The sequence below is a fragment of the Trachypithecus francoisi genome, unplaced genomic scaffold, assembly GCF_009764315.1.
Source record: "Trachypithecus francoisi isolate TF-2019V2 unplaced genomic scaffold, Tfra_2.0 Lachesis_group18, whole genome shotgun sequence".
Lineage (NCBI taxonomy): Eukaryota > Metazoa > Chordata > Mammalia > Primates > Cercopithecidae > Trachypithecus > Trachypithecus francoisi.
The window spans coordinates 51604309-51629306 of record NW_022681463.1 but is presented as its reverse complement, the minus strand read 5'-3'; positions in this window follow the sequence as shown (position 1 = coordinate 51629306).

Sequence of the window (24998 nt, the reverse complement as noted above, 5' to 3'; positions counted from 1 at the left end):
GAATTGCTTGAACCGGGACCTGGGAGGTGGAGGTTGCTGTGAGCCAAAATCACACCACCGCACTCCAGCCTGGGCTAGGGAACGAGACTCCATCTCAAAAAAAAGGCTTAAAGTTCTTAAAGTAGTGACTTTTCAAGATTTTTGTGGTGTTTGATGACCAATAGTCTCTTTAGGTTGACTGAATGTCAGACAGGCTTCTTCTCAACACTAGGCCCCAGAGCTCCCTTTTCTTACAGCATTTGTATTAGAAAACTTTTTATTATAAATTTATTCTTTGCCCCTTTGATATAAACTTTTTTTTTTCAAAATATTCTTTCCATTTTTAAAATTCAGGAATGAATTTCTCAAGGATTGGCAGCCTTCCCTTTGAAATGTAATTATCAATGAAGTCAGTGTCCCTATCTCCCAGTTTCTGTGGGAGAGTAGAAGTCTAACATTTTAAAAGATTTGCTCCAAGTTGTAACGGTACTTCCTGTCATAAAGATATGAGGAACCTTACTTTTGTTTGAGCAAAGCCAATTAGTAAACAGAGATGGCCTATGATCCCCCACCTCGGTTCTTAAAATCTCTTAAAAAGTTATGGTTTTAATCCTATCCAAAATAAATAGTTTAAATTTAAATATTCACAATTTTTCCAACTGCGGCTTCCTAAAGTGAAAAAAGTCAGTGTATTTGCTTTGGATTTATCTGAGATATTATCAGAATAATGGACCCTGATTTGATTCATGTATTTTTGATTTAGTAATTATCACTGTCATCCATTTACTATTTTAGAATTGAAACTTTTCTTATGTCATATTAAGTCTTTCTCTTTAAAATATTCAAAATTTTGATTTATATCTGCCAAATATATTTTGAAGGTAATCTCTCTCGATGGCCACTGAGAATTAACCAGAAAATTTAAACAGTAAAGAGACAGTTTAGCACAATTTTGCAATAATAAAATTTTCCACAAGGACTAATCACATTGAGCACTAATTATCACATGCTATTTAAAGAAAAATAGGAACCAAACAGAAACAAAAAATATATTGTATGCAGTGAGTAAAATTCAAGGGTGCAAAGTGCTGTCTTCACTATGTCTCTTAAAGATTTGGGTAATCACAGTCTTCAAATCTGGAAACAGGTAATTTGAGGCAGAAGTGAGACGACTGGCCCTTCTTCTACTGTGATTTGAGGTGTCTGGTACTTGCTAAAACTCTTGTCTGGAGAAACTGAAAGGAATTCACTACATCATCCAAACATCAAAGATGTATGTCAGCTACACTAGTTTTACCTCTTCCAGAATCTTACAGCTGCTTGACATCATTGTATATACCATATAGAGACTTATTTCTTATTGACCTATTTTTCCCCAAACCTGCTCATAGAGGTCATGAAAAAATACTATTAGGAATTATGTTAACTTGGATGAGGTGTCAGATATACTTATATCAGGATCCAAATATTACTATAATTAGGTATTACTAATACACAAAATTGTCTATACATTATTTTTGTTAAAAATGTTTTACTACAAAATATTTATTGGAATTCTTCATGTTTTACTCATTTTCTCCCAATAATTTAATGAAAAGTCACTATATGCATTCTCAGTTTAATCTCATATATTGTTAATTTAGCCTTTCATTTCATGAGATAATTTTTATTCTTCAGATATTTAACATCACTTTTATATGTTCTTTTTTTAATTTTTTTAATATTTTTAATTTTTTTTATTATACTTTAAGTTCTAGGGTACACGTGCATAACGTTTATATCATGTATAACTCCCCAATGCAATCTCCCTCCTCCCCCTCCCCATGATAGGCCCCAGTGTGTGATGTTCCCCTTTCCGAGTCCAAGTGATCTCATTGTTCAGTTCCCACCTATGAGTGAGAACATGCGGTGTTTGGTTTTCTCTTCTTGTGATAGTTTGCTAAGAATGATGGTTTCCAGCTGCATCCATGTCCCTACAAAGGACGCAAACTCATCCTTTTTTATGGCTGCATAGTATTCCATGGTGTATATGTGCCACATTTTCTTAATCCATTCTGTCACAGATGGACATTTGGGTTGATTCCAAGTCTTTGCTATTGTGAATAGTGCCGCAATAAACAAACGTGTGCATGTGTCTTTGTAGTAGAGTAATTTATAATCCTTGGGTATATACAGTAGTGGGATGGCTGGGTCATATGGTACATCTAGTTCTAGATCCTTGAGGAATTGCCATACTGTTTTCCATAATGGTTGAACTAGTTTACAATCCCACCAAGAGTGTAAAAGTGTTCCTATTTCTCCACATCCTCTCCAACACCTGTGTTTCCTGACATCTTAATGATTGCCATTCTAACTGGTGTGAGATGGTATCTCATTGTGGTTTTGATTTGCATTTCTCTCATGGCGAGTGATGATGAGCATTTTTTCATGTGTCTGTTGGCTGTATGGATGTCTTCTTTTGAGAAATGTCTGTTCATATCCTTTGCCCACTTTTTGATGGGGTTGTTTGTTTTTTTCTTGTAAATTTGTTTGAGTTCTTTGTAGGTTCTGGATATTAGCCCTTTGTCAGATGAGTAGGTTGCAAACATTTTCTCCCATTCTGTAGGTTGCCTGTTCACTCTGATGGTAGTTTCTTTAGCTGTGCAAAAGCTCTTTAGTTTAATTAGATCCCATTTGTCAATTTTTGCTTTTGCTGCCATTGCTTTTGGTGTTTTAGACATGAAGTCCTTGCACATGCCTATGTCCTGAATGGTACTACCTAGATTTTCTTCTAGGGTTTTTATGGTATTAGGTCTAACATTTAAGTCTCTAATCCATCTTGAACTAATCTTTGTATAAGGGGTAAGGAAAGGATCCAGTTTCAGCTTTCTACTTATGGCTAGCCAATTTTCCCAGCACCATTTATTAAATAGGGAATCCTTTCCCCATTTCTTGTTTTTGTCAGGTTGTCAAAGATCAGATGGCTGTAGATGTGTGGTATTATTTCTGAGGACTCTGTTTTGTTGCATTGGTCTATATCTCTGTTTTGGTACCAGTACCATGCTGTTTTGGTTACTGTGCCTTGTAGTATACTTTGAAGTCAGGTAGCGTGATGCCTCCAGCTTTGTTCTTTTGCTTAGAAGTGTCTTGGCAATGCGGGCTCTTTTTTGGTTCCATATGAACTTTAAAGCCGTTTTTTCCAGTTCTGTGAAAAAAACTCATTGGTAGCTTGATGGGGATGGCATTGGATCTATAAATAACCTTGGGCAGTATGACCATTTTCATGATATTGATTCTTCCTATCCATGAGCATGGTATGTTCTTCCATTTGTTTGTGTCCTCTTTGATTTCACTGAGCAGTGGTTTGTAGTTCTCCTTGAAGGGGTCCTTTACATCCCTTGTTAGCTGGATTCCTAGGTATTTTATTCTCTTTGAAGCAATTGTGAATGGAAGTTCATTCCTGATTTGGCTCTCTGTTTGTCTGTTACTGGTGTATAAGAATGCTTGTGATGTTTACACATTGATTTTGTATCCTGAGACTTTGCTGAAGTTGCTATCAGCTTAAGGAGATTTTGGGCTGAGACAATGGGGTTTTCTAAATATACAATTATGTCATCTGCAAACAGGGACAATTTGACTTCTTCTTTTCCTAACAGGATCCCTTGATTTCTTTCTCTTGCCTGATTGGCCCTAGCCAGAACTTCCAACACTATGTTGAATAGGAGTGGTGAGAGAGGGCATCCCTGTGTTGTGCCAGTTTTCAAAGGGAATTTTTCCAGTTTTTGCCCATTCAGTATGATATTAGCTGTGGGTTTGTCATAAATAGCTCTTATTATTTTGAGGTACATTCCATCAATACCAAATTTATTGAGAGTTTTTAGCATAAAGCGCTGTTGAATTTTGTCAAAAGGCTTTTCTGCATCTATTGAGATAATCATGTGGTTCTTGTCTTTGGTTCTGTTGATATGCTGGATTACGTTTATTGATTTGCGAAAGTTGAACCAGCCTTGCATCCCAGGGATGAAGCCCAGTTGATCATGGTGGATAAGCTTTTTGATGTGCTGCTGAATCCGGTTTGCCAGTATTTTATTGAGAATGTTTGCATCGATGTTCATCAGGGATATTGGTCTAAAATTCTCTTTTTTTGTTGTGTCTCTGCCAGGCTTTGGTATCAGGATGATGTTGGCCTCATAAAATGAGTTAGGGAGGATTCCCTCTTTTTCTATTGATTGGAATAGTTTCAGAAGGAGTGGTACCAACTTCTCCTTGTACCTCTGGTAGAATCCAGCTGTGAATCCATCTGGTCCTGGACTTTTTTTGGTGGGTAGGCTATTAATTGTTGCCTCAATTTCAGAGCCTGCTATTGGTCCATTCAGGGATTCAACTTCTTCCTGGTTTAGTCTTGGGAGAGTGTAAGTGTCCAGGAAATTATCCATTTCTTCTAGATTTTCTAGTTGATTTGCGTAGAGGCATTTATAGTATTCTCTGATGGTAGTTTGTATTTCTGTGGGGTCAGTGGTGATATCCCCTTTATCATTTTTTATTGCGTCTATTTGATTCCTCTCTCTTTTCTTCTTTATTAGTCTAGCTAGCGGTCTGTCAATTTTGTTGATGTTTTCAAAAAACCAACTCCTGGATTCATTGATTTTTTGGAGGGTTTTTTGTGTCTCTATCTCCTTCAGTTCTGCTCTTATCTATTTCTTGCCTTCTGCTAGCTTTTGAATGTGTTTGCTCTTGCTTCTCCAGTTCTTTTAATTGTGATGATAGAGTGTCAATTTTAGATCTTTCGTGCTTTCTCTTGTGGGCATTAGTGCTATAAATTTCCCTCTACACTTGCTTTAAATGTGTCCCAGAGATTCTGGTATGTGTATCTTTGTTCTCATTGGTTTCAAAGAACATCTTTATTTCTGCTTCATTCGTTATGTACCCAGTAGTCATTCAGGAGCAGGTTGTTCAGTTTCCATGTAGTTGAGTGGTTTTGATTGAGTTTCTTAGTCCTGAGTTCTAGTTTGATTGCACTGTGGTCTGAGAGACAGTTTGTTATAATTTTTGTTCTTTACATTTGCTGAGGAGTGCTTTACTTCCAATTATGTGGTCAATTTTGGAATAAGTGCGATGTGGTGCTGAGAAAGTATATTCTGTTGATTTTGGTGGAGAGTTCTATAGATGTCTATTAGGTCCGCTTGGTGCAGAGATGAGTTCAATTCCTGGATATCTTGCTAACTTTCTGTCTCTTGATCTGTCTAATGTTGACAGTGGAGTGTTGAAGTCTCCCATTATTATTGTATGGGAGTTTAAGTCTCTTGGAAGGTCTCTAAGGACTTGCTTTATGAATCTGGGTGCTCCTGAATTGGGTGCATATATATTTAGGAGAGTTAGCTCTTCCTGTTGAATTGATCCCTTTACCATTATGTAATGGCCTTCTTTGTCTCTTTTGATCTTTGATGGTTTAAAGTCCGTTTTATCAGAGACTAGGATTGCAACCCCTGCTTTTTTTTGTTCTCCATTTGCTTGGTAGTCTTCCTCCATCCCTTTATTTTGAGCCTATGTATGTCTCTGCATGTGAGATGGGTCTCCTGAATACAGCAGACTGATGGGTCTTGACTCTTTATCCAGTTTGCCAGTCTGTGTCTTTTCATTGGAGCATTTAGTCCATTGACATTTAAGGTTAATATTGTTATGTGTGAACTTGATCCTGTCATTATGATATTAACTGGTTGTTTTGCTCGTTAGTTGATGCAGTTTCTTCCTAGCCTCGATGGTCTTTACATTTTGGCATGTTTTTGCAATGGCTGGTACCGGTTGTTCCTTTCCATGTTTAGGGCTTCCTTCAGGGTCTCTTGTAAGGCAGGCCTGGTGGTGACAAAATCTCTAAGCATTTGCTTATCTGTAAAGGATTTTATTTCTCCTTCACTGATGAAACTGAGTTTGGCTGGATATAAAATTCTGGGTTGAAAATTCTTTTCTTTAAGAACGTTGAATATTGGCCCCCACTCTCTTCTGGCTTGGAGAGTTTCTGCCGAGAGATCTGCTGTTAGTCTGATGGGCTTCCCTTTGTGGGTAACCCGACCTTTCTCTCTGGCTGCCCTTAAGATTTTTTCCTTCATTTCAACTGTGGTGAATCTGGCAATTATGTGTCTTGGAGTTGCTCTTCTGGAGGAGTATCTTTGTGATTCTCTGTATTTCCTGAATTTGAATGTTGGCCTGCCCTACTAGGTTGGGGAAGTTCTCCTGGATGATATCCTGAAGAGTGTTTTCCAACTTGGTTCCATTTTCCCCTCACTTTCAGGCACCCCAATCAGAGGTAGATTTGGTCTTTTTACATAATCCCATACTTCTTGCAGGCTTTGTTCATTTTTTTTTCTTCTTTTTTCTTTTGGTTTCTCTTCTCGCTTCATTTCATTCATTTGATCCTCAATCGCTGATACTCTTTCTTCCAGTTGATCGAGTTGGTTACTGAAGCTTGTGCATTTGTCTCGTATTTCTCATGTCATGGTTTTCATCTCTGTCATTTCGTGTATGATCTTCTCTGCATTAATTAGTCTAGCTGTCAATTCTTCCACTCTTTTTTCAAGATTTTTAGTTTCTTTGTGCTGGGTACGTAATTCCTCCTTTAGTTCTGAGAGGTTTGATGGACTGAAGCCTTCTTCTCTCATCTCGTCAAAGTCATTCTCTGACCAGCTTTGATCCGTTGCTGGCGATGGGCTGCGCTCCTTTGCAGGGGGAGATGCACTCTTAGTTTTTGAGTTTCCAGCTTTTCTGCCCTGCTTCTTCCCCATCTTTGTGGTTTTATCTGTCTCTGGTCTTCGATGATGGTGACGTACTGATGGGGTTTTGGTATAGGTGTCCTTCCTGTTTGATAGTTTTCCATCTGACAGTCAGAAGGACTGTCTGTTGGTCTGTTGGAGATTGCTTGAGGTCCACTCCAGACCCTGTTTGCCTGGGTATCAGCAGCAGAGGTTGCCGAAGATAGAATATTGCTGAACAGCGAGTGTACCTGTCTGATTCTTCCTTTGGAAGTTTCCTCTCAGGGGTGACTCCACCCTGTGAGGTGTGGGGTGTCAGACTGCCCCTAGTGGGGGATGTCTCCCAGCTAGGCTACTCAGGGGTCAGAGACCCACCTGAGCAGGCAGTCTGTCCATTCTCAGATCTCAACCTCCGCGTTAGGAGATCCATGGCTCTCCCCAAAGCTCTCAGACAGAGTAGTTCGCGTCTGCCCCCGCCCCGCTGCTTCCCCTATTGGACTGCAGCTGTGTGCTGTCCGCAGAGGTAGAGTCTACAGAGACATGCAGGCTTCCTTGAGCTGCTGTGAGCTCCACCCAGTTCCAGCTTCCCAGCGGCTTTGTTTACCTACTTAAGCCTCAGCAATGGCGGGCGCCCCTCCCCCAGCCTCGCTGCTGCCTTGCGGATCGATCACCACAGACTGCTGTGTTAGCCGTGAGGGAGGCTCCGTGGGCGTGGGACCCTCCTGGCCAGTTGTGGGATATATTCTCCTGGTGTGCCTGTTTCCTTAAAGCACAGTATTGGGGTGGGAGTTACCGGATTTTCCAGGTGTTGTGTGTCTCAGTTCCCCTGGCTAGGAAAATGGATTTCCTTCCCCCTTGCGCTTCCAGGTGAGGCGATGCCTCGCCCTGCTTCAGCTCACACTGGTCAGTCTGCAGCAGCTGACCAGCACCGATTGTCCGGCACTCCCTAGAGAGATGACCCCAGTACCTCAGTTGAAAATGCAGAAATCACCGGTCTTCTGTGTCGCTCGCGCTGGGAGTTGGAGACTGGAGCTGTTCCTATTCGGCCATCTTGCTCCGCCTCCTATATGTTATTTGATTAATCAAATAATACATTTAATTATGGAAATATTAAAATATGTAATTATGAAAGTGAAGAAATTAAAAATCACACAAAATTATACACAATATTAACATAATTTTGCTATTATTCAAAATCTGTGATTACACTAGTATTTACTTTTGATTTGATATTATTTAAATTTCTTAGCAGATATCACATTTTATACCACATCTTTATAATCCTTCTACCTATAGATAACTATATGTTATCTAGAGTACAATTATATAGTGTAATACAACTGAAAATTTATCATATGTGGCATTATAATCTATTATTTAAGAAAATGTTTTATTTTGAACATGTTTTCAAAACTTCTTACAAATATCATTTTCATATTTGTTTGTAGTATTGCATTTCACATTGATGAAATTATCCTGGCAAATTAATTTATTTCAAAATTTATTTTAAAATTTAAAATTATTTACATGTATTTAAATATGATTTATTTCTGAGTATTTTTCTAATTATTTAGTTCCTCTGTCATCAGCTTCTATATTGTGATATACTATGGTCTGTCTGTAATTGAATGTTTTGAGTCTTATCTGGGTTACCTGAGGATATAGAATGAAGCTACACTGCTGGTCTGTTGGCTATTTATTGATTAAAATATTATATAGAAAACATCCTTAGGGTGAACTTTTGTAAGATAAAAGTCATAAACCACATGAGATAATTATAAATGGCATATATTCGCTTGTTAATTAATAAAACTTAGTTAGGTCATTAAGTGTAATTCCTCTATGCACACTAATCTTAAGCTCTTCTGAAAGAATACTGAATTTGCTGTTGTGAAAATAAAAGAATCATCCTCAAGGAGTACAATCAAGGTTACTAGAATATCTGAATATCCTCATTTTACTTGTGTCATTTGCTTCCAAATAAACTAATGTTAGAGTAGATCTTTGGAATGATGACTATATGTTCTGAAAAGTTCTTATTTATGATATTCTTGTCAAGTAAGCAAGAGACTTTTATATTGCTAAATTTAGTGAACAAATTTTTGTTCTTTTCACATCAGAATTTTCAGTACTATTTAATCCATTTCAGCAGGATTTAATATATTAACTTATTTTGTTCTCAAAAAATCAGACTTGGCTTCTAAGGCATTACCCTAAACTTTTGTCATCCTGCCTCTGGCATCCTTCTTTCTTGGTTTCTTATGCAATGCTCCATCCCCATTCAAAAATGTATATTTCTTAGAATTTTTACCAACTTAATAAATATCACCACTAGTCAATTGCTCAAGATAATTGATTTACTGTATTTGACCCATTCTTTCTTCTTCATCTCCCATATCTAATTCATTAGCTACTTCCAAAATAACTCTTAATCTGTCACATCCATTTTCCAGACTTGTTCAGTCCCAGATGCTATCAACATTCCCATGAATTACTTGAAAGTCTTCCTAAATGTTATCTCTGCTATCAAGTTTATCACTCTCAACTTCACAATTCCCACATTATCAAGAAAGAAATCTTTTATAAATTAATTAAGTTTTATAGTTAATATAACTTACAGAACTAATCATACTCATTATACACTCAAATGAAGAGTGTCTCAAAAACGAACACATACACAGCACCCAGATGAAGATGTAAAATATTCAACACTCAGTAGTGCCCCTTGCCACCTTTTTATTTTTTTGCAGTTAACAACCACTGAGGGCATCCATTATCACTATTTCTAACACCACAAGTTAGTGTTGCCTGTTTGTGAAGTTTCTATAAATGGAACTTTTTGTACATATTTGTTTGTGCCTGACTTCTTTAATCTATGTGGTTGTTGAGGTTTCAGTTCATTCTTTCTTTTTGTGTGTATAATTTTCCATTATGTGCCACATAGCAAACTTTATTTTCCATTGTACTGGATATAGACATTGGGGTATTCTTCAATTCTGCTTATTTTACAGACTGATGCTCTTACCATTTTTATCTGTATTATTACAGAAACATATGTGTGCATTACTTTTGTGTATCTCTGCCTTTCACTCTCTTAATGTGTATTTTATTGAATCATCATAATATTTTCTAGAAAACACAAATTAAATTATGGTACCCCACTTGTACCCCGTCAAAGGCTTCTGATTTCATTAAAAATTGAATTCAAATTCTTACTACATTTTCACATCACCTGGCTCCTGCTTTCCTCAAAATCTCATTTCTTGCTGTTTCCTCTCACTCACTCTGCTTCAGTTACTCTTGCCTGTCACTTACTAAAATATAACTAGATTTGACCTTCAGGGAATTAATTATCCTGTTATCTCTTGCTGAAAATTGTCTTTTCCTTTATTCCACACATACCTGACTCCTTATCCTTCAAGTTACCACCTTAGAAAGTCATTTCTTGACACACACAATCAATGTTAAGTCAACTCCTATTATTTTTTAATCAATACATCATTACACTCCTTCAAAACACTTATAAAACTTTGTATTTTCTATAATTCTTAGCTAACAAAAATATAAATGACATCTGCATTTGTAAGCATGTAAGCATGCTTGTAAGCATCAGGAAACAAAAACTATGTTTCTTGTGTTTATTCCTGTATATATAATAAATAGGGGGCATGTTAAATGTTATTTGCTTATTCAAATTAAGAGAATGAATAAAATGTAACTATTTATATGTTCCCTTTGATATTGGGTCTGTACTTCTAATTTGAAGACCTCAGGACCTCTCTGTAGCCTAATATCAATACACTCTGCAGAGTCTCCATTCTTTAACTTAGTTACATGAAATCAATAAGTATTATTGTAGCTCTAGATGTGATTATATGTGCTATAACCATATATTTTTAAGCAATCATGAATACAATAATGGTCTTCAAGCACAATTTAGTGAATCACATAGACAAGCCATCAGATGATTACAAGGCAAATACGATAGTGCACCTATTAATTAAGTGTTATAATAAAAAACTACTTTATTGGGGCTGATGTGGAGAGGAATTTACAAGAGTTTAAGCAGAAAATATCAGTGTAGGCTAGATGCTAAAAGTGGATTTTATCTATTGCTTTTCTGCTTTAGATGCTTATAAAATAATAAACTATCTAACTTGTCTAAACTTTTATGTCTCCTCAATGTTGCCTTTTTATGAATTGAAATGTCTCTCAAAGTATTTCCCTTTTCACTCATTGATTCAATAACTATTTACTGAGCTATATTCTAGTTTGAGGTGAAAAGATAGATAGATAGATGATAGGTTGATAGAGATAGATAGATAGATCGATGGATAGATAGATAGATGAAAATTGACATTGTAAGGTTGACATGCTAAATATGGGAAATAGAATCATCTTTAATGGAGATTTTTATCTCGTGTCTCTGCTTCTATTATATTTCTCCAGTTTTTATATTTACCATTTTATACATTACACAGTCTAGAACTACCATTCACTTCTCATTTTTCTTCATTATTTTCTATAAAATTATAATTAAAATCTGCAATTTTAAAATGTTTTCTAAATCTATTCTTCACTTAATTGGGGAAGAAGGAGAGGTTGGAAGTAGAAAAAGTGTGATGCTTAGCTCAGAGAACCATCATTTCAGACCTACAAATATATTGTTTACATAAATACTTTTGATAAAATAAATAATGAAAGTGCTGCTGTCTTTACATCTCAGCAACATTGCATATTTGCTCAGGCCAATGTCAATTTTATACTCTAAAATTCTGGAAGGCAGACATCCTCCAGATATCTGAAATTCTAGAAGACAGACCTGCTTCAGTCCATGCTTTGCACAGACCGATATTTTCTTTTTGATTAAAAGACGGATCTGGAAGTTGTCATTGAAGAAATTTTATGAATAGGAAAAAGCCACTTTTCTACCCTGTAATAACTCAGGAACAACTGGAAAAATGTTATTTAGCCATAAAAAAATCAACCTGCAGGCTAAGTCTAAGCATAAAAATTTCATCCTAAATGATATCTATTTATAAAAAAATGTGACTGACTGGTAATAGTGGTCTGTAATGAAAGATGCTTCACAAACCCCACTTTTACATTTCCAACCACAAAGAATAATATACATGCCCCATGTTTAGGTTACATATCTAAGTAATATGATAGAGTTTGCAAAATAATGTTGTTGACATTGATTTATTAATATTGATTTCTAAACTGTAAAATATAGACAAAGCTATTTTCTTTTGCTTTCTTTCCTAAGCAGATCAAAGTAAAAATGGTGAATTATAGATTGTGAACTGTCTTGATTTTTGATAAAATGTCAACAGAGTGGCTTTTCAATGTCATAATTCATCACAGTTATTAATTGCCTTAAAAGTGTGCATTTTCAATACAACTTATTCAGTCACTTTACATTTAAAACATGGTTAAATTTAAAATAAAACAATGTTATATTTTTTAAAAATGAAGCCAGAAATTGAACATTATATGATTAAAATGGCATAAAATAACATATTTGTTAATTTCAACATGATAAATTTTGACACAGCATAATTACAGTGGTGTAATTATTTTACCTCATTATGATATCTATGGTATTAAGCTAATTTGATAACTGGCTTTTTAAAAATGAGGGTTTACATTATTAGGAAAAAGTCTTTTTTTTACTTTTCTATGCCATGTTTTTTGTAACTTTTCAGGAGAAGAAAAAAATAATATGAACACTGCTGTACCGTCAAAGATCCTGCAAAGCAATATTACATCTAACAATATATAAACACACAAAGTTCTATTCTCCTGCCTTAACTTGCTGTATCCTGGTTGCTTTGTGTACTGTTACTTCCAAACTTCCTCTTATAATTTATACTTAGAGCTTTGTTATTCTTCAGATTCTTTTCTCTGAGTTAAAAAAATATATTGTTTTGTTTCCCATTTCAGTAAGAGCCTATAACCTATTAGTGAGAATTTGTTAACCTCATTGCCCATTCTCACACATTTACAGAGGTCAGTGCTAGACACCAGATTGTAAGCCATGTAAGGAAAAGAAACTGAATATTTTTATCTTTATGTCACTAGCACCTAGTAATTAGTGAATCCTTCATTGGCATATCTCTCTAAATATGTAATGTTATTAAATTACTATCTCATAAATTCATAATTATTAGGCCTAAATAGGTTTTGTCTATGTGTAAAGACTTTATTCTCTTTAACAATAATAATATCAGCTCACACAGATTTCTCCCACAGAGTTCAAAGTCTTTCTACTTCATGTTTCTTTCTCATTTACTAACATACGTAGTTTTCATACCATTGCTACTTTCATCACAAATATAAATAAGGGTTGGTCTGTATAAACAAGCATAATTAATCACTATATGAATGAAAACAGTAACTTAGTTTTACATAAAGGTGAATTCAAGGAGCTTATATATCAATACATCTGCACACAAGACATCTGCAGTAAATACTTCTTGCAATACATTTCTCTAGATTATATGAGATAATTTGAAAGTATCTCATGCTATGCAGTTGACTAGATTGACTCCTTGAAAATCTATCACTAGGAAATTAATTGGATGCTGCATAGTTACTCACAGTGTTCTACTTGTGTCATTAAGTCAACCAAAATTACTGGACCACAAAATGAACATTCTAGTTATTTGGTCACATTCATCTGGACGGAAATGATTATGCATTGATCAAATCAGTTTCTCTAGGGCTTGGCTATTAGGAGAACGAAAATTCTTGAACCTACCACATTTTTTGTTGATTCATTAACATTCTATTGTAGCTTCTCTCTAAAACAGAATTCGATGACTGAAAGTCACTTTAAGAAGCAGTAATATATGTAACACTATTTTTTAAAATCTTCAAACAAACATATAGTGATTAATAATATGACCACTTTAAATATGAACTAGCATTTAAATATTTTTTGGTACATCTTTCAATGAATACCAAAGAAGATTACGTTGACTTTGTCTATGTGTGTTTTCATTTGCAGGACTATTCTTTTATTTGTAGTGTTTGTAGATATAAACTAGATGTGGTTTTGGTGGGCTGAAGGAGTCAAACTTTCAACCATTTGAAACTTGGTATTTTCGGAAGCTCTTTTGGAAAAATAAAAGATGGAGATGAAATATCTTTAGGATGTAATTACATGATGATATTTTAATTTAATTTAAATACCACTTTTTATTTTTATTTGTCAAAGTAGCATCATTATAGGTTCATTTTTAAAGACTGACAAACATAGCTTTTTGGAATTTACTGACTCCTTAGCATGGTCATTAAAAAAAATTCTACATGGTGTTAAGGCAAACAAGCTACAACATTTAATTCTTCATCAGAAATCATCACTAACCTTAAGGATGGAATAGAGATTAGTGGTTTACAAACAATTTTAGCAAATCTATTCACAAAACAAATGATAGAAAAGTTTAAAAATAAGCATCGTTTGACAAATGTCCAGAAGACACCTAAGCATGTTTCTTTTCCTTGAACTGCCTGATTGTATTTGTTCCCAAAGTAATGATACTCTATTTCATTCTAGAAATTACTTGAGAAAAAAACATAAAAATAATTTGTATACTACGAAGAAAGTACAAAATAAATGTAGAATTATGACCCACAAAGAATAGAAAGTTCTGTGAAGGAAAACAATGCCAGGGCAAGCACAAATACACATTTAATATGCTATGTGTGTGACTCAGAGTCAGGCTGTATACTTTGCAATGAGATTTGAAGTCACTGTAAAAGGATGCAATGAGATTGGAAGTTATCAAAAAATAAATAATAACTTGTTAACATTAATTCTACAAAAGAGTATGGTGTTTAGACATATATTATAATTTAGCTAAAAATTGAAATGACAAACCAATTTGAGATGGAAAAGGAGAGAGAATCTAATTGTACAGTGTGAATGAAAAATTCCAGTTATTTATTTCTTAGGAAATCTAGGCTTGGGAAATTCACGTCTCATTTTTAAAAGTGAGAAGTATAAGAAAAATCCCAATTATGACAAAACATGTTCAGGTGATAATACGTATGGCCATATAGAGGGAAAATTCATAGAGAAAATTGGACCTCTAAAATTATCATAAGCCATTTCCTTAGTATCCTCCAAATGCTTTCAATGGTCGCATTTTCTACAGTGTTAACAGTTGATTGCTAAAGGCACAGAAATATTTTTTTTAAAAAAATTAGCTAGACAAAAATCATAATAATGCAATATATTTTTAAATATATGAAATATTTGGCATTGGTCAGAACTAACTAGAGAAAGTTCAAACAGTGAAAGTACATGTTCTACACACTTAATTCACTCTTTACTACTATAACAAATACCTGAGACTTGGTAATTTATAAAAAACAAAAATGTATTTTCTTATAGTTCTGGAGGATAGGAAGTTGAAGATCAAGGTGCCCTCTGTTCTTGTTGTCTGGTGAGTGCTGCATCCTCTGGAGGGGAGGAATACTGTGTTGCCAGAAGGTAAAAAAGGCGGAAGGGCAAGAGGGCTGAACCGCTGTATGAAGCCTCTTTTATCCTGGCCTAATCCCGTTCATCAGGAAGAAACTCATGGCCTAAATGCCTTTTAAAGACCCCACTTTATTATTCCATCACATTGTCAGTATCTGAATTTTGGAAGGGACACATTATAACACATTCAGTATTGGCATAGAAATAAAGATTGACAAAAATGAAGCAAATATTTTATATGTGCTTTCAGACTGCTGTTCATGACGCAAATCAGGACTATTTACTCTATGTTACTTTGGTGTCTGTTGCTTTCTCTGTCAGCTTTGCCAATCTCTACAGTTGACATCTGTTACTCAAGAGAACATCAGGTCACATGTAAACTTCGGAAATTCAAGTTGATTTCTATTAGGAGCAAAATTTTCACTTTTTTTCAACAAGCTATAAAAAACAGACCACAGGCTGGACACGGTGGTTCACAACGAGGCGTGCAGATCACCTGAGGTCAGGAGTTTAAGACCAGCCTGGCCAACAGGGGGAAACCCTATCACTACTAAAAATACAAAAATTAGCCATGCGTGGTGGCGGGTGCCTGTAGTTTCAGCTACTTGGGAAGCTAAGGCAGGAAAATTGCTTAAACTTGGGAGGTAGAGGTTGCAGTGAGCTGATATCATGCCATCGCACTCCAGCCTGGGCTACAGAGCGAGACTCTGTCTCAAAAACAACAACGAAAACCAAAACCAGAACATGGTATCACTCATTCTTGTGTTGACTGACGTTTTAATGCAAGCCTCCAGGTTTAATTATATCTTGACTTTAATGCCATTCTCAAAATGTTCTGGGCATCATTGACTCTGACATGACCTCATACTTTTGAACTCTGGAGCAAGTGGTTCATGATAAGAAGCTAAATTTCCCTCAATGTTATTTAAAATCTTTATATTCACCTCAACTGCAAGCTGAGTATCTCTGAAGGTCACCACTTTACCTGAGCTTGCTTATATTTCATATTCAATATAACTCAGAAGCCCAGTTGTTTTTCTCCTCCTAGATTAGTACTTCTCTAAGCTCCTATGTAAAATCTGCTGTTTTGAGAATTATTGTGACTGGCTTTTCTGCCCTCTTTGCTTTTTTATTGTTCTCATATACCTAAATTTTGAAAGTTTGCTTACTTTATTCAATATATTTTAGCAGTATTCCTTTCCACAGCTATCTTTTTCATAACAATCTTTATCTGAGACAGAAACTACTGACAGGTTGAATTAAATAAATTCTAGTATTTGATTGTAAATTACATAAAATCAAACAGCAAGGCAAATCTTCAATTAAAATTATGATCTGTGCTATAAGACAAACTATTTATATTTTATATAATAATTTTTATAAATTAATAATTGAATACAAACCTCAAAGCAAAATGTTACCAAAAATGTATGGATAATATTTTCATTCAGTAAGGAACAGAGAAAGTACAAAAAATGAAGAAACTATGAAATTGTCTTAGAATTTTTAATATACGAGATTGATTAGATGTTCAGTAAATAAATACAACAAAATTTTGATTTGCATAATTGTACCATGTCTCTAGATGACAGTCTTGATTACATGTCTAGTAAGAAATGTGTGTGTATATATATGTGTGTGTGTGTGAGTGCATAGATACATACACACATCACATTGAAAGATGAAAAACTTGAACAAGTAAATACATTTACTGGCATTCTTAATGAAAGACGAGATGATTGAAGATTCCCATTTATTTAAAAGTAAACCTTTTAAATAATCCCAAATTATTTATACTGAATCGTTAGATAAATAATAAATATATGGATTTAAATTAAGAATTATGATTTGATTTCCTATATTTAAAACTATATCCCTAAAATTACACAGATATTGAAAATACCAGAAAATGTTGCATTCTTTTTGGAAAACAAGAGTATATACAATCATTTAACCATCAGCAAAATCAAGATTTAGAAACTCTCATGTACAGCATGCTGACTGTAGTTAACAGTAATGTCGTATATATACAAATTAGCTAGAAGAGTGGATCATTAAGGGTTCTCACCATAAAAGTATCTATGAGAGGTGAACAGATGTGTTAATTAGCTTGGTGATAATTTCACGATGTATTTGTATATTTAAAAAATCACAGTGTATATTTTAAATACATATAATTTTAATTTGCCAATTATACCTTAATAGAGCTGGTGGGGGAAGAATAAATCTCAAAAATATTTTGAAAAGGGATGGAAGCCAGATGAAAAATGCCCCATAATATGTGATTTTTATTTACGTGACTTTCTTGAAAGGCAAAATAATACAACGCCTATTAGTGGCCAACAAATCCTTGGGTTAAGGGAAGGAATTTGACTGCAAAAGAAAAAAAAATAGTTCTTTTGGGAATAAAGGGGATATTTTACACCTTAGTTGTGATGATACTTGTACTACTTCATAGATTTATTAAAGGTCATCAAGCTACTTAACTGAAAATGGTAATTTCTATGGTATTTAAATTATAATTCAATAAAACAATAAAAATATTGATGCAAAGACATGTAGAAACTTTCCAATCTCTTTGTGCTCCTTTATACCCAATCTCTACTTCCAGCCCTGATGCCTGGCAACCACTGTTGGCATTCATAAGCATCATTTTATGACTATGACTATCTAATGGTTTTATAACCATTAGTGGAATGTTCTTTCTAAAATTAAGGTGAGTGTGGGGGTTCATGCCTATGATGGCAGCATTTTGGGAGATAGAAGTAGGAGAATACTTTAAGGCTCGAGTTTGAGATCAGCCTGGGCAACACAGCAAGACCCTGTCTCTACAAAAAATTAAAAAATTAACTGGGCATTGTGATGCAAACCCGTACTCCCTGCTACTAGTAAGGCTGAGGCAGGAAGATGGCTTGATCCCAGGAGTTTGAGGCTGCAGTGAGCTGTTGTTGCACCACTGAACTCTAGCCTGGGCAACAGAACAAGATCTTGGCTCTAAAAAACAAATTTAAATAAATTTAAAATTTTAAAATCTCTGTAAATTTCACCAAAAACCAGTTGAGTATCTATGTCTTTATTGATTTGTGTATCTTCTCTTTTATTCTATTCATTATATATCTATTATTTTTTGATACCATACTGTCTTCCTTAGGGTATTTTTTATAGTAGGTCTGAAAATCAGGTAGTATAAGTGCTCTAATTTAGTTATTCATTTACTACATGGATTTGACTGTTCTAATTTATTTAACTTTCAATATAAATTTTAGAATCAGCCTGCCTGTAACAACAAAGAATCTTGAAATTTTGATTGACTAGAATTGCACTCTATCTATAGATGCCTTTGGGGAGAATTGACAACAATACTGAGTCTTCCAAATCAGGAACGTGGCATCTTTCCACTTATTTAGCAATTCTTTGCTTTTGTTATATCAGATTTTTAGAGTTTATGTTATAGGTCTGGCATATATTTAGCAAGATTTACATATAAGTATTTAAATTTTGTGATATTGCAAATGGTACTTTTTATAATTGTAATTTTCAAAATATATTGCATATATACACAAATATATTAGCTGTTCACATATAAATTTTTGTTATGTGCTCTTTTAAGGCTTTTGTCCTTTTTTATTTGGGTTTTGTATTATTATTGTTGAATTGCTCAAGAGATTTACTGTAGAAGTATGTATTAAATACATTGTCAGATGTGTGTATTGTTATCTTCTATGAATCTGAGAGCCATCAATAACTTGGAGATCTCTCTATGGTCTCTGGCCCAAATCAGAAAAAGGGACACTATGAGTAAACTTTACTCTCCAGAGTGTCCTATCACCAACTTACCAAGCCAAAGGATATAAATAATCTACCCTCTACAACCTCATCTTGTGGTAGGCTGGTAACAGGAACTTACCAAAGACTTCCTCAGAAAAAGTCTGCTTCAATTTCCTGACTCTGGCCTTAAATATTTTTTAGCAGCAAAACTTATAAATAAAACTTGTCTAAAACAACTATTTTCAAATCAGCAGTATTTGTTCATCAAAATGTGGTGAAAAATGGAAAGACAACAAAATTAGGAGATACTTTCAACATAAAGAACTAAGAGGGTTTATTATTGAGAATTTTTTAAAGTGTGATTATTCAGGAACAAAAAATAGTATTCAATATAAAAATCAGTAAAATAAAATAGCACTTCACAGAGGAACCATGACCATTTCTATTGATTGATAAAGTGAAAAAGTACTATACTAAACATAATTCCACACTCCCAGATTGGGCACTTTTCACTTTTAAAGCACATAAATATTTGGAATTTTAAGAAAGTAATGCACCACTGGTATGGAGAATACATTGCTACAATTACCTTCTCAAAGTGTTTGGCATTGCCTAACAAAGGTGAACATGTGTATGACATACAATGTAGCATTTCTACTTCTCAGTTATGTAAAAAAAGGGAATTTGAAAATGGATATTCTGATATCTTTGCATTATATTGTAGCACTAGGTTCATAGTAGCATAAAAACTATATAAGGCAAATGGTTGACCTTATTGAAATTCATATACATCAATATGTATGCATACTTATAAATAAAAATACCTCAGATAAGTGACTAGGAATTAAATATAACTGCAACACAACCAGAACAAATGCTAAAAACTACCACTAGCAAAATATGCTACTCTGCAACTTTATAGAACATAATTCCATTAATACAGTCTCAAACCCAGGCAAAACTAATAAATATTCAGTGTCATAATAGTCAACCCTAAAGAAAAGCAAAAGGATGGGAGATATATATATATTATATTTATATAGATAGATAGATTCAGAATATTAGATATGCCTCAGAAAGAATAGCAAGGATGAAGTTCCATCAATTTCATATAGGTGGATTAAAAAATATTGGTAATGCTTTAATTCTTCATTGACATAACAGGTTTATAGTCTATAATTATTATTATTTTTAATGAGTATTTTTTAGCTATCTTATCTGTCTATAAAACACTTATTTGATGATATTTTATACAGATACAAAATTAATTTTTTTGACTTTTTATGACTTTGGTGGTAGACACATAAACTTCAAGATCCTATCAGTTTAGTAGAGTGACCATACACTTCATTTTACAAACCAGGATATACAGTTTAAAAGCTGAGTATTGTTAGCTGTCATGGTATGGGAGAAAACTGGAGCCACACATAGAAAACTGGGGCTTTTGTTTATCCTATCTATTAGATATACATATAAAAATGCTGATAATTATCACAATATGAGTTGAAATTTGAGGAAGATTGTGTAAGTTCTTGAATCAGGGGTCCATGAATTGCATTTAAAGATGTGGGCCTGAATGAGATCACCAAGAAGTAAGTCTACATAGAGAAAAGAACAAAGAATAGAACCTAAAATGATCCGCATTTTAAAGTTTAAGTAGGTGATAAGGATGTAAGAGAGTGTGCATAAGCAGTGTCTGTGTGGGCTGGATACCAATGGAAAGATGTCAATGAAAGCACACAAAGATTGCAGTTCAAAAAGAGGGCGCTCTCAATTAATGTGCCAAGTAATTACGAGCATACAACCAAATAAAGGCTGATATTTCCCACTGGATTTGAACAAATAAACAATAAACCTGAATCAGCAAATAAACTTTTTTCTTCAATACGGGCATTTTTCATAATTTTTAATTTCTTGCTGCAAATTTACCGGATAGCTAATTTTTAAAAAACAAGAGTACATATTCCCTTACTTTAAATGGGAAAAATAATTTAGTGACAAAATCTGCATCCAATTCCCCCACATACAATTAAAAACCTTTTAACAAGTTAGTTAACAAACCTGAATAATAGAAAGCATTTACAATATCAATTATATAAATATTTAACAACTGTACAGTAAGTTTATTAAATAAAGAAATAAAGTACCATATGGCAAAATAAAGTAAGTAAAGCAATAAAGTACCATATGGCAAAATAATTTTTCTTCTACACCAAAACAACCATGTTTGCAGTGTAAATCAGTAACAATGTAGCATTTTATTATACTTAATGAATAAAATAGTATTTTAGCAAAAACTAAACAGATTAAAAAGGAAGAAAGCATTAACTTACCAACTGAACAGTTGCCTAAGTGAGATTTGACAGCAAAATAACAGGCTGCTTGGTTGCAGTTTGGTGAAATCCAGTAGACTGAAGGAATTTTCAGTTAACACCTGAAATTTTAATTTTTGTCCATTTTTAAATCTGAGGAAGTTTTGTTGCATTTTCTCTTGAATTCCCAAGACTGCTAATGAGAATGGATATGAAACATCACCTGAAGACAAAAATAAAATTGTTGAAAGCCAGCCCTGGCAGCTTATTGCGTTCTCTTGCTTAATGTTATATGGCCTTTGACATGGACAAATAATTGCATTTATTAGTATCTTCCTTCTGCTCATGGTATAATAACATTTTCTTACTATATCAAATTTCTTTATAAGTTCTGATGTCAAATATTCATGGTTTCACTTATTTTCCTCCAATCAACAATGAATAATATGTTGAATTACTTTCTTTATGTTATGTTCTTGTTGCCAATTCAATTTCAATTTTCTGTTTTTTTCTTTACTTGCTGACTTCGATTTCATTTAATATAAAATATTCGTATAAAATGTTAGAATTCTCAGCCTGCCTTGCAGTTAGTGGTGCTAATACAATTCAGTTTTCAACAAGTTACAAAATATGAGGCTCTGACAGATCTTCCAGAACATTTTTTGGAAGACACTATAATTTTTGCACTTCTTCCTCCCCTACCGCTTCTTCTGGTCTGAGATGTGCTCTTTAGGCTGAAACACAACCAGTAACCATCTTGTGAACATAAAGATAGACGATATTATAGTAGGATGATAGTGGAAAATTGCAGAAGCCTAAGTCCCTGAAGACAATATGGAGACACCTCACCAACACTTAACTACTTGTCTATGCTTTTCTTATCTGGGAGGAATAACAACCTTTTTCTTGTTAAAGTTAATACACTTTTTAAAAAGCAGTTATAGATTCAGAGAGCACTGTATCCCCAAATACCGCCTCATGTGCACTTGATAAAAATGTACATTCTGCTTTTGTTGGCGGAATATTCTGTGTGCTGTTAGTTCCAATTGGTTTATAGTGTTGTCCGAGTTATCTGTTTCCTTATTGATCATTTGTCTGTTCTATTATCCTTAACGTATTAAAGAATAATCTCACTAAATTCAAAATTCTAGGTTGGTGCTTTTTACTTTCAACATTTTAAATATTTAATTACATTTTCTTTTTGCTTAGAAGGTTTCTAAAAAAAAGTCTCACATAATTCTTATTCTTTCTCCTGTATAGGTAATGTGTTTAGGAATTATTTTAAAAATCTGGATTATTTCTAGATTTTCTAGATTTTTTTTTTTTTTCAAAAGCTCTGGCTTTTTTCTATATTTTCTTCAGTTTAAATCTGATATGTCTAACTGTAGATTTGTAAATTTTATCTTGTTTGGCATTCTCTGAGTTTCCTGAATATTTATTTTGATTTCTGTCATTCATTTTAGAAAACTCTCAACTATTATTCTGTTTCTTTCTCTCTTTAGCCTTTTCCTAGTCACCCAGTTTTCCCATTATTTGTAAATTATAATTCATATTTGCCCCTCAATTTCTGGACAGTCTTTTATGTTTATCTTATTTTTTTCTTTATATTTCAGGTTTGATATTTCCATTGACATATTCAGGCTCAATGATTCTTCCTCGGCCACTGTCAGTCTGATAAATTCAACGAAGGCATTTTGATTTCTGTTATAATGTTTTGATTATAGCATTACCTTTTGATTAATTTTGAGCATTTTCATTTCTCTGCTTATAATACCCATTGAATCTTGCATAGTGTTGGCCTTTTACATTAGAAAGCTTAGCATACTAATCATAGTTATTTTAAATTCCCGACCTTTACTTTGAAATTTCTGCCATATTTGAACCTGGTTATAATGCTTGCTCTGCTTTTCAGACTGTGTGTATGTTTGTGTGTGTGTGTGTGTGTTGCTCCTTTTCTCAACCATATGAACATCTGTCTCTTTCTGAATTACCTATTCTATTTTACTTTTCTAATTTCTGTATCAATAGAAATACAAAACTGTCTTACTGACTGCAATTATGTAGTTATGTCATATATTTTATAGAATTAATAAATTACCTTCTAATTCTAATTATTCTACTTTTTAAAAAACTGAAGTAGCTGTTTGATTATATTTTCTCTTTCAGATAAACTTTGGTAACTGTCGAATTTCATTAAAAATATGTTTGCCTGTTAACTGAAATTGTATTAAATTTTAGATTAATAATATTTTAAAAATAGTAAGTCAGCCGGGCGCGTGGCTCACGCCTGTAATCCCAGCACTTTGGGAAGCCGAGACTGGCGGATCACGAGATCAGGAGATCGAGACCATCCTGGCTAATACTGTGAAACCCTGTCTCTATTAAAAATACAAAAAATTAGCTGGGCGTGGTAGCGGGTGCCTGTCGTCCCAGCTACTCGGGAGGCTGAGGCAGGAGAATGGCGTGAACCCGGGAGGCGGAGCTTGCAGTGAGCCAAGATTCGGCCACTGCACTCCAGCCTGGGAGACAGAGCGAGACTCTTTCTCAAAAAAAAAAAAAAAAAAAAAAAGTAAGTTATCCCATTCGGTAATACAGTTTAATAAAAATTGTCTTTTTTCTTCAGTCATGTATTAAATGTTCATTAACTGTATCCTTTCTTTTTTGTTTTAAAGTATATTATTAGTAACATTTTCAAAGTGTTTCTTGTTATCGTGAATGGAAGCTTTTTTTGATTATATTTAGTAGTTTATTGCTGAAAAATAAAAAATACATATATATTGATTTCAGTTTGTTTACATTGTATCTGTTTCTCTTGTGGAACTCTCATATTAAAACTAATCACTTTCCGTTTGATTGCCTTGGATCCTCTCATTAGAAAATCCAAACTTCAGCAAATACTGAAATGCCCCTGCTCACCCACACACAAATGATTCTATGAAATCTGTAAATGCAGTCACACAAGAAGGTGGATATACTCTGGTAAGTGTTCACTGACAGAGGAAACTGCCTTGTCATCTGCTGTATCTCCCTTATGAAGTCGTAGGAACAAAACCAGAGGCACAATTTCCGTGGTAATCTTGGTCCATCATGTCCATCGTCATATTTTTAGCCCTGTTTGCTTATCTTTTGTACTTATGTACAAATGCCTCTGTGAATCCAATCTCTCAGGACACCTGCTCAACTAAACCTTTCCATTACGCCTGTTCTGAATCGCCTGCTTCAAAATCATTGAGTGACCCTCTTTCTCTCCTTATCTTATTTATGAAACATACATGCACCTCCTACTTTTGGTAGAACCTGGCTAATCTCTGATGAATTCACACATTTTCCCTGACTTATTCTCTGATTCTCAATAAGCAAGTTTTATCAAAATACATCTGACTTTTAAGTATCATTTAATCTATATTAAACCTCTTCGGTAGTTTTCTTTATGTACATTTCATTGTGCATTTTTCCACTTTACAATTGACATCAGTTATTACAGTTGTGTTTACCTATTAGATGTCTCTGTCCCTTAATAAGACATAAGATCTAAGATGGCATGTCCCATCTATTTACTTTATCACTTTATACACAGAGCCCAGCACATGGAGAATATATTTTATTTTATTAAATTTTATAACTTACTTCACATTTGTTACTAGCATTAAATTTACATCTGCCATACAATAATGTTTTCCAGATTAATTTTGACCAATATTATAATTTTTGATATTTATTATTGGT